Genomic DNA, 12,307 nt, shown 5'->3' with positions numbered 1-12,307 from the left:
CCAAAAAAACACTGTTTACTAAGTACTTATAATGTAACTGAATAATCATAAGGCAAATAAGGCTATTATGTGGCATACATCCTTTTTTATAGATCAATAGAGAAGAAGAAGAAATGTCAGGAATACAACTGCAAAAAGTTTACTACTAATTTCACTTAATTTTTTTCTTAACAGTGAGAATGTATTTTATTAGAATAGGTATTTTGTGTACCTTTATTTATATTTACTATTTTGGATACTTTTGCAACTGAGTGTGATAAGAAATATTCAAAGATTTCTGGAATTTTGAATGGAAACAACCATTTTCTTTACATAACGATTTGGTGAAAATGCAATACAAAGGTCTTGTCTTTAACAAAGACAATGTGAACCTGTATACAACGGCAACGATTTTGGATCAATCAAATAATGATCATACTGAAAAATTTCGAAAGCTAAGGTTGACTCTTTTAAAGTTGGAGTATACTCCACCAAAGTATTTAGTATTCGCTGATTTTCTCAACCACGACATCATTCACGCTCTTTATTGAGAGCCTCTCTATACATATGACAACACTTCAAGTAGGGACACCACCACTAAATAGTTTATCAAATCCGGGGACAGATAATAAATTTACCGCAGTCAGATTTCGAAAATGTCAGTCTGATTGACAAAATACAAAAATCATTGATATTCAGTACCATTCAATCAAATCAAAATCCTACTGTATTTACATATATATAGTTATTTATAGTAACCCAAAAGCTGCTTTAACTCACGCACTTAAAATGCATTTCACCTAAAAGCGACAGTTGAAATTTCAATTTTTGAACAAATCCCAGCTTTTGTTTATTTTTAATGGCGTCGAATGCGGCGCATGTCAAAAGCTTAAACAAAGCAAATTTGACAACGCACACGCGCTTAACAACTACATTTACAGCGCATAAGGTAAACGCATACAAGTAAATCAAACAAATTAGATAAGCAAACAAAGAGACTGCCCACGCATCACGGCGATAGCATACATTTAGGCGCATTACAATAATTAGCGCCACACACACGCATACGCTATTGTTAGTGTGGGTTACAAATGCATATACGAATTGTTATATGTGTTAGTTGCGCTGGGCTTAGCGTTTACCACTATAACGGTTTAAAATCTATTCGTTGGTCATATGGAAATGCGCCGAAAGGTAGTGGAGGGGCCGGGCAGCTGCAGCTATATGATATGATGGTATGCAAAAGTGTTTGTTTGTGTTGCTAAGCTGCCGTTTTGACAAGCGTACAGGTAGTGGAAAAATTTGACGGTGCTGAGGCCGCAATTTAAAGCATGCCACACGCTGTAATGTTGCTGCAACATATCAGCTGGTTTTTTGATGAATCAGTTTTATTTCAGAAAAACTCACTTTCTAGAACATTTTCTCGAGATATTGATCTGAAATTTTGCAAATTTTCCTTGCTTTACAAAAACGTACTCATTTGTCGGAACTTCCGATATCTAACCACTTTAGGATACATCTGTCATACAAACTGGCCGATCAAAATCAAGTTCTTCTATGAAAAAATTTTTTAGTTGACAAATGATCTTCTCGAAATTTGGCATGGGTTATTGTCCAAGGCAGCGTTATAATCTCTGAATATATTCTTCAGATCCGTTCACTATAGCATATAGCTGTCATACAAACTGACCGTTAAAAAACCAAATAAAGCACTTTTTATACCCTTATATATTTCGTTGCAGCCGACTTAATGTTTTTTTTTCTTATTTTTATTTTTATTTTTATTTTCTCTATATATAACCCGAAACCCTTTGCCACAACCCGCTTGCCACACACAAGCAACAAATTGTTGACACACGTCTGCATATGACATTGTCATTTAATACCTTTAAACAAAATATTTTGTTAATTCAAATGGCATTGCGAGCTTACAGCACATATTCGATTGACACGCTCACATCGAATTGGCAGGCAAGTGACCTAAGCTGCAACGATTGAAAGATCGCATGGATCGGGCACGTATGAAAGAGAATTGCCAATGTGCAGCAACGAACATGGGTATGCTATAATGCAGCAGATATGCGAGACAGACACATCTAAGTGCACATACAATATATTTATGTAGATACAGGTATGTAAGTGTGTGTGTTGTTAGTGCATTTAGAATTGTGCTGTCTGCTTTACATCACGCACTTTGACCAATGTCAGTCAAAATGCCTGACAAACTTTGTATTATCAAGCTGGACTGCTGAGTTCAGATAATATTAATTGTGTTTTTCTATGCAGGCAAACAAAAATATACGTATGTGTGTGTGTGTGTTTGCATATATATGCACCTGCATTGGGGAATATGTTTCGTCATTTGTGTGCGTAAAATTTTGCATTTCTATTATGTGCGCAGCCTTATGTAATATACATACCTTTACAAGCAGCCAATCATGCATATCTTTAAGTACCATATGTATACTACACATCAGGTATGCGTAACAATGCATTTTGTTGTTGTTGTAGCATGCATGCACTCAACTTTATACTTTGCCATTTACTAATATGCTTATAGGTCCATTGAAGCTCTGCCATTTTAAGCCTTTTATCAGTGCTTTTGCAGCCTAAACGAACACTTTTTCATATTTTATAAGTCATTTGATGATGCTGTCTATTGCAAACATTTGGTTATAGTTTTTCCAGTTATAAGTAATGAGTCGAGAGTGAAGGGTAATTGCTAAGATATAAAATACGTTGATCCAATTGCAATGGCAGCTTATTTCTTAATCTAAATGACTACAAAAACAAAATCGCAACACTCAAACTCGATAATAAAAGTCAAAATAAAATTTTAATTAAAGACTTTAAGTTGGTATTCTAGACCAGAAATTAAAAAAACCCGAAAAATTTTTTTTTCATAATTCGATAGCTTAGATATTTAAAAATGTCTCCCTAAAATTGTTTTTCAAAATTCAAACTATGGGACGGTTTAGCGGACGACTGCAAAAATAATACCAGCTGTACCGGTACGAATTGAGCGTTTTTTGTGAAAATAAAAATTAATTTTGAATGAAATGTGTGGATACCATGCCAATAGAAATGTTCGTCTTTTGAAGCAAACCAATCAGACACCCAATTTTCGGCTTCTGCGTAGGAATCGAAGTGCTGTTCAGCCAATGCGTGTCCCATCAATGAAATCAATTGGTAATCGGAAGGTGATAAGACTGGTAAATACGGCGTGTGAGGTAGCAGCTCCCAGCCAAGTACTTTGATTGTATTCTGAACCGATTTTGCTTTGTGTGCAGCTGCATTGTTGTGTAACAAAATTACTTTGCCGTGTCTTCTGGCCTATTCCTGTCATTTTTCGATCAATGCATGGTTCAAATTGAACACATGTTGTCTGTAGCGATTGATATTAACAGTTTCATCAGGTTTTAGAAACTCATGATATACAACACCCTTCTGATCTGACCAAATACAGAGCATTGATTTCTTACCGAATCAATCTGTTTTTGTAGTCGATGTTGATGGTTGTCCCGGATCAACCCATGATTTTCTCCGTTTAGTATTCTCAAAATAAATTCATTTTTCATAGCCAATGACTATTCGATGCAAAACTGAATTTCTTCGTGTAGTTGAAGCAAAATTTCACTAGTTTTCTTTGTTTTTCATTCAATTCATGTGTCAACCATTTTCCACACTTTTGGATCTTTCCCATAACTTTCAAACGATCTGAAAGTATTTGTGGTGCAGCATTTACCTTGGCTGCCATTTGTTTTGACTCACAGTATCATCTTCATCCAATACTGCTTGCAGTTCGGCGTTTTCAAAATTTTTTGGTGGTCTTCCACGTCTCGGATCAAAATCATTATCTCCGAACCGTTAAAGCCAACTTTAGTATGTAGCTTCTGATAGAGCATGATCCCCTATGCCTCGGCAAGAATTCGTTGTGACTCTGCAACACTTTAAATTAATTGACAGATGTCATGCCAATCAAATAGAAAAAAAACTAAGGCTCGTTCACAACAAATATGTATTGCCTACCAACACATTAGGCGACTTCACCAACGCGTTTTTCTCGAAACTACTTTTTTTGATGCAGTTGCCACAATAACTCAAGTTCCAATTAGCCGATTAACTTGAAATATGACAAAAATATTCTTTAAATATTTCTCTATAGCATGAAGCAATAAAAAACTTAAAATTAATATTATTAATTTACTTCACTTAATTAATCTATTTCACTTCAGAAGCTTAAAATGTTTCTAATTTTTGTTACAAACCTGCATTACATCAAATTACTATCGATTCAAAAATAATTTTAGAAAACCCATAGAAAGAGTCCATTTTTAAGTACTCATTTGCATGCTTTACAGATATTTATAAGTACTAGCGAAGCCACAAGCAGCCCGACCAAATAGCGTAGCATCTGTAAAGCTTTGCATGTAACTGTTTTTACATACATACTCGTACAAATATCAGCAGACATATGTATATGCAATAGTACGAAAATTCATTTCAGTTTGCGAATTTGTGTCTGCCCGGGATATTAGCGTAAAAAATTCAGTTGAAGCCGCGCTTGGCTGATTGAGCAATATTTCATGTAGCTTGACATTCAGCCTCATATTACTTTCACACACACACATGCATATTAATGCATACAGGACACTCATTGGCCGATATGGAAGTTCACATGGATGCACTGCGGCGTATTTCCAGCCAAGTCATACACACAAACAACTACATTTATGCAAATAATCCATCAAACATCAGCGCAGTCTAATGCCAGTGAACGGGCAAATGATAAATTACCAAGCTGGCGCTAAAAGTGGTGCACAGCAGCGCGAGTAATTATGCAGAAATGAGTTGGTCAATGGCGGCTACGCAAATATGTGTCTGCATTGATCGGTAACTATATTCAATTTTAGATAGTTAACACTGTGTGTTGTTTAAAATTCGACGATTATTATTTTTAATACTTTTTTACCTATTTTCTGCAACTTTTCTTAAATCATGCCTTGAATTGATGATGGAAGAAAGGTATTCATTTAAAGCCAAATCATCCACAAATGTCTTCAGAGAACCAAAAGTTTAAAGATTATAAAACCATATTTATTTTAATTTTTCTATTAAAGCGTCAGTAAGCTACGAATGTCAAATTATTAACAAGCGACTTCTTTAAGCGCTGATCCCAAGATTCATCTAAATGAAAAATTTTCAGAGAGACCAGTTCACACATATATTTTCATTCAAGGGACCAGTCAAAAATAACGAATTATTATTTCTCCTATGGCTATATTTCGACACTAGTACCCGTTCATTTAAATAAACATTTATACATATATATAATTCTTTCAGACTCCCAAGAGCATAATGATGAAATCTCAGCGAATGCAATCAATCAAAAACGCATCAAGTAAAGTGCGGAAACGTCTCAGCGAAAAGTTTGAGCAGAAAATACAAAAAAAAAAGCAAGCAAAGCAAAAAAATGTCTGCTGACATGCATCGTAGAATGTCGAGTACAAATCAAAATCAAATGCAAAGGCAAACTAAAATCTAAAATAAGCAAAGTCAAACACGTGCCTCGCCTTGCTAATGGAAAAGTGGTATGAAAGCCACGTGAAGGAAAGGAAAAGTGTGAAAATCTGTAAAATTCAAAACATGCGCTCACAGCAATTCATCTCAACTCATTGCAGCACATCAACACTGTGCACTCATACACACACACAAACGCACACTAACGAATATCAGTGCCGAGATTTGAAGGGTGAAGAAAGTCATGATGGGGACGACATGGCGTATGAGCATTGCAATGTCCTATTGAGCACATACATATATGTACAAATGTGTGTGTGCGTGTGTGCAGCGCATCCGAATGCCAACCATGTAATGCAACAATAAGATATCAGGCGCACATATACAAATATACAAAACCGCTCACTATCTCCGTTCACTAATTTACACTTATGAACGCACACCGGAATGCCAAGGAAACTTGGTCCACCGCACGCGTGCAGATTGTGCAAGTTTAAGAGCTACCGCAAAAAAAAAAAACCAAGAAATGTAAAGATAAGGTAACAGCAACAAAAACTATTATGTATATGCAATATAGAAAGCTTAAGCCGGGAAGCGTTTGTATGCTGAACAATCGCATATTGCTTGCGCATACAGTTAATTTGGCACGTGAGCAGTTTGCGCAAGCCACCCTAATGGTAGAGAGCATTGTGTACTTCGAGCAGATAAGGCGAAATAAATAAATACAAACTTGAATAAAGCTGCATAATAGATGACCAGCGATAATTATGTGCGAGCAAACGCAAACTGAATTTTTGAAGAAATAAATAAATAAATAAAATAAAAATAATTTAATTCAAATATAAAATATCCATAAATCTAGATCATTTAGAAATCAAGACTTTTCATTTTTAACCAAAAAAACAAGAAAATATCATAACTTCGGCTGCACTTAAGCTATTATACGCTTCAGTTGTTTATTTCTTATAGCAACCATATTCACCTACAGCTAAGACTGAAAACGTATATAAAAAACCTTTAAGACAAGTTCAAGAGTTAAGGTCAGTTAAAAGAATTTCTTGAAGATAATTTTTGAATAAAAAAGTTTTATATACAGAACCTTGCTTTGGATCAGTTAGTTAGCTTTACCCTATAGTGGTCCGATACTGGCGGTTCTGTCAAATGGGCAGCTAATTGAAGAATAATTATTTTTCTAAATTTTTCATTCCTGAATTGAACAACCATGATGTCCAGCGGCTGCGGTTCCAACAAGACGGCGCCAGCTCGTGCCACAATCGTGACCGCCTAATTTCACGTTTTGGACCTGTGAATTGGTCTCCAAAATCTTGTGTATTTTTAACACCGCTAGACTACTTTCTGTGAGGTTATGTAAAGTTATTGGTCTGTGCGCATAAGCCACAAAGTTTGGAAGACAACATTCGCCGTGTTAAATGTTGGAAAAAGTCATCGAAAATTGGACGTCCAGATTGGACTACATCCGAGGCAGCCGTTGCGGTCATATGCCAGAAATCATATTTAAAATGTAATGCCACAAGATTATCTTTCGGATAAATAAAATGGTATGACAATCGAATAATCTATCATTGTTTTACTGCAATTTAAAGTTATATACCTCTAAAAAAACACCCGTTACTTTAGACTTTAGAGTAGCCCCTAGAAGACTATGACTCATTCCGATCAAAAGACAGGGAAATTAGTATGAAATACCAGTTGTCTTAAAACGAAAAGAAAGATGATTATCCACTCTGGTAGTAGGGCGGCGATATTAGTCTTGAGCTCACTCACTGTAGACTCGAGTCTAGTGAAAGAATGTGTCGATTCCTAATCGCTGGCATAGAGTTATGAGTGCAACATGATTAGACTGATTTAAGTGCCCCGACACAGCGGAATTGCAGGAAACTGCAAGGCTGTTGAGCTTGCTTAGTCAGATACTTCGGTCTTACAAGCTGCAGAATGGGAGACATAGAAGCTCCACTGGTTTCTTACAGTTCACTACTGAGTGGCTAGACCAGATAATGTTTATAAATAGAGAAGGTGCATTAGCATTCTCTGGTCTTACTTCCCCATGGTAAATCGTAAGAAGTCTAGTGAGCTCCTCGCCTCTCGCTCTCAGCTAAGTTCACCTGTAAGATTGAAAGTTTTAGCGGATGGGAACTGACAACCTGTAAACTGCTGGGAAGAAGATGGGATAGAATAATCTCAATACTTCCCTGTCGAATGTCCGCCTTTGCCAGATCAAGTCTCAAATACCTCCGATCGAACACTTTTAGACATACAGGTGAAATATTGAGGGTAGAAATAAAGTATATTTCTGATAGAAAAGTGCTACAAATATTATTATTGTTATTCATATGGGTTTCTTATCACTTTTAAACATTTCTTATTATTTTCATCTGATCACCCTATAAAATCCATATCATATTCAGCCTGCGGCACTCTCAGCTTCATTTTCAATGCCATTTGCCACTTTTGTATTTTAATCCCGTCTCAGCCGCAAGTTGCATACAAAGAAAACTACAAATACAAAACTTAACAAAACAAAAAACAAAATACACAAACACACGCATATATAATATGTAGTTGAAGTCTATGCAAGAGCGAAGTTGAATGATAATGCGAAACAACGCACAAGTTGAGAGCAAATCTGCATCTATATGAGCATATTTATTTGATAAACTTTATATTTACATTTAAATGATATTCAGCGAAAGGCTGAAATGGAAAACTATAATATTTCGCACAACAACACCAACAGACATGCAGCATGTTTACGCATTTGCGCCCAAAAGCACACCTCCCCCCACCATTTCACACATGCAAGTAGTCGCAAGGGGAGAAAGGAAGCGAAGTCAATTGTAGAATCGTGGTAACAACTGCGTGAGCTGCGTTCTTCAACGGAGTAGAAGGGGTTGGCAGTGAGACCTTTTACTTGTTGGTGTAGTGGCGGTGCTTGCGTGTGTGGAATGCAATCATTGGCGTTGTAAGCAAACGCAGGAGACTCACCAAAGGATTGCGGAAAATGAAACATTTTATCTGAAAATTTGTGAAGGCTTAACGCAACCGATGTGGACTTTTTATTTGCACTCAGATTTAAGTTGAACGAAGATTTGAAAAACACTTACTCATATGTCGGTAACTGGGAGACATATATAAAGGGTTACTCAATTGAGGTATTCAATAGAAAACAGGTTCCAACCCAACGAACCCATATAAGATTATGAAACTAGGCTAAAAACGTATATTTTTTACTAGGAAATATTAAATTAAAATCAAGTATTAATTAAGTTTCATATAGCAGGAGTTCCAATGATCAATCTTGAAAAAGGTCATGTCGAAGTTTGACCTAGCAATCGCCATTTTGAACACAAACTTTGATTATTTTTTCATTATTTCTAAAACCTTTTTCGGTATTGAACAACAAAACTACACCTACAACTATATTTGTCAAAAAATCAAAATAAAAACGCGACTAAAAAAATCAATATCATTGAGCCACCCTGTATAATTCTAGTTAAATGTCCAGAGCACAACATACTCAAACTAATAAGCATTGTACAAACTTACACCAGCACTCACTTAGCCTACAAATAGACTACCACTTTCCTTCAAGTGCACACAAACCCATATAACCGAACACACATATACTCACATATATATAGTATAATATATATTTCCAAATTTTGCTGCCACTCATCCATTTGGGCTACTTATTTATGCAGATTAACTATAATAAGTTGTTTGGTTACGAATTTCGAGGAAATATAAAGTAAATACACACATACACACAAATGCATAGATAGATTATCCTTCAAATTGATATGCAAATAGAAGGACCATTGCAATCGAATACGTTGCAATTGGATTTTGTTTTCAAAATAGTGAAATGGATATGCAATTTGTGGATGAGAAAGCCATAGGCTATAATAAATTAAGTGTAAATGGGCAAATATTGAACGACGGCCATGGCCAATGAAGCTGTATGTGTAGAGCATGTGTGCTGGATTCAGGGACCTAATGCATAAATAAATAATGAGGCAAATATTTGTATTTTGATTTGCTCATGCAAATATTATGCTGAAATTCCTTATAGAACAGCTGTTTTGACTAAAATATTGAACGAATATTTAATAATGTGGTGAATAAGCTGCTGTGGTGGGATGAGCTTGACACACCATATCTCAATTGGTACGGTGTATTTAAAAAAAAATTTTATTTTAGTTTTAGGGCTGTCAAGAAAGAATATAAATAAATGCATAATTATTTACATATCAATATATATAATTATTTTCAAATAATTTTTGGATATTTTCTAGGTAATTATATTTAAAAATCTGATAAATAATATTTTGAGTTATCATATCTTATGACTCTTATGACTAATATGTTCAGCACCAATGTAGAGAATCGTAAATTTTAGTTAGAGAAGACATTACAGCTTTGTGAACAATTGTTTTCCCCAGAGAAAGAATGTCTCGTTGAAAATTTTTTCTCAAAATTCTAATATTTTACTATTTAATTAGTTTTAATAAATTTCTCTGACGATAGAAAAAATCGACGACCTTGATTTAACCCAAGGTTACGGTTCAATCCTCTCCCATGTCAGTCGGGTCTGCGTAAACGAAACAAAACCGAATTTTTATCCAGCAAAGAACCACGAACTATGCAGCAATCTTCTAAAATAATTTGGGAATAAACGAACACTATTGAGAGTTAAAAAAATAAGTGAAATAAATGAAGTAAATCATATTTCCCGATTATCAAAATTTTTAACTAAAGATACCGTGGATATCAGGGGATTTCATGGTTGATGTACAGAATATGAATAAAACCGAATCAAATTTATTGAATTGAGCCAACTGGGAAGATGATAAATCGATACCATTGCTAACGGTTCTACATTTCCGAAACGTAGACGGAAGACACTCCTCATTTCATCTATCAAATTGAAACTGAGCTGCAAATACTTATGAGCAATTTCCAATAGCAGCAACGCAATGAGAACCGAATATGGCCGATAGATTTTAAGTGCGGTCCGACTGCGTAAGAGTAATAGATTAAAGAACCGTCTTAAAATTACCAAATGAACTTCGGATCTAGCAAATATACTACTGATCAGATACCTTTATCAATATGTTGTCGAGTTTACGACCGTCCTCTGGACTTGGTACTCGAAACCTTAGAACACCGTTCCCAACTGATCTAACTGTCACGTGACCGGCCTTATCTTATCCGGCCAAGGACTGTCAACATGGCAGCATTCCCCAAAATTATTTGGGAATGTTTTCGGTCGCTACAATAAAAACAAAAGCGAGAAAAGACAGCTAGAAGATATATTATGTTTCGTGAAACCGCGGAGAGAAGTCTTGAAACTTTGGAAGTATTATAAATATTGTTGAATTGAGCGGGATCTGATATTTCCTCAGCGGAAATGGAGCTAAAATGACAAAGTTTGTATAAAATAGAGAGAGTGTTTCTCGATATTCAAAGTAATGTAGTATATACATAGTTTCCTGACCTAATTTACTGATTTTATATTAAAATTTAAATAACTCAAAGTAAAAAGAAAGTAAGTAGTAAAATAATAAAATTAATAAAAAATCGTAAATACTTGTACATATATGGGTCACACAACTTATGCTCTTTGCTCAGCACTAACTCACTTCTAGTTGGCATATTTGCTCATTCATCGCCGCATAAACTTAGGCTAACTCTCAAATATCTCTTCCCGACGTCGCAATAATTCAACACGTTGACAGTGCAATATCTGTAAGACACCGAGGGTATGCAGGTGATGCACTGAAGCAACAACGCCACCACTAGCACTTATCGAAGTACAAACGCAAGATTGTATTGCAGCAAGAAACGGCAAATGCGTAAGAACCTTGGTAACGCCATTATTAGTAGTTGGCAACAATTTGTTTGTCATAATTCTACAGCGCCAGCATAAGTTTTGTCGCGCAAATTTGTTGCAATTGCAGGCCGCATTGTAGTTGCGTGGCAAGATAGCGCCATAGAAGTGCTTTCAGGTAAAATATAATGTGAACAATCTAGCAACCGCGAAAGTTTACGGCAAATAGAACATTACAATTTCGTGTCATAGTTATCTTAAGAAATTCACTGGGTTTTGCTGCAACAGATTATTGTCGCATATATTTTTTTCTATTTTTTCCACTTTGTAATTTTTTCTTTTAAGTACTGCGAACAAAGTAAGAACTTATATAAAAACTAACTACTTCCTGAAAACTATTTTCGCGCGCAACGCAAGAACTTCACAAACACATGTGTACATATCCCAGTGTAGATATGTATATGGTACTTATTCATATAATCTACCATATAGTGAGATTCTGAATTGCAGTATTAACTCAAATGCTTTAACTAGAAGTCAAGTCAAGTTACAACTGGTCTGAGCGGTCTAGATTGGCATTAACTAGTTATAAAATACACTATATATGCTGGCCAAGCACGGGGCACCAATCCGATTGGTCATCTCGGAAACTCAAATAACTCCTGAGATCACATTTTCATACACGATTTTATGAAATTGTTTACATTAATAAATAAATGTTAAATTATTAAAATTGATAATAGTTTCTGTGTTTTATAAATATTTGTTTCGACGAACTCAATAGGAATCTGGTGTTATTCTAGCAGGTTTTCATCATATTTAATAAATTTCTCCAATTTTTTAATATTTGTACCTTAGGCTTTTTTCTGATCCCTACAGCACAGCATATCTGATTTGATACTTCTGTTCGAACATAATGTTGCTGTTTAACCTACCTAAAGGCCTAGAACTCAGCATTAG

The sequence above is a fragment of the Bactrocera oleae genome, chromosome 5 (genome assembly GCF_042242935.1).
Source record: "Bactrocera oleae isolate idBacOlea1 chromosome 5, idBacOlea1, whole genome shotgun sequence".
In the NCBI taxonomy this organism is placed as follows: domain Eukaryota; kingdom Metazoa; phylum Arthropoda; class Insecta; order Diptera; family Tephritidae; genus Bactrocera; species Bactrocera oleae.
Note: the sequence above shows the minus strand (reverse complement) of the source record.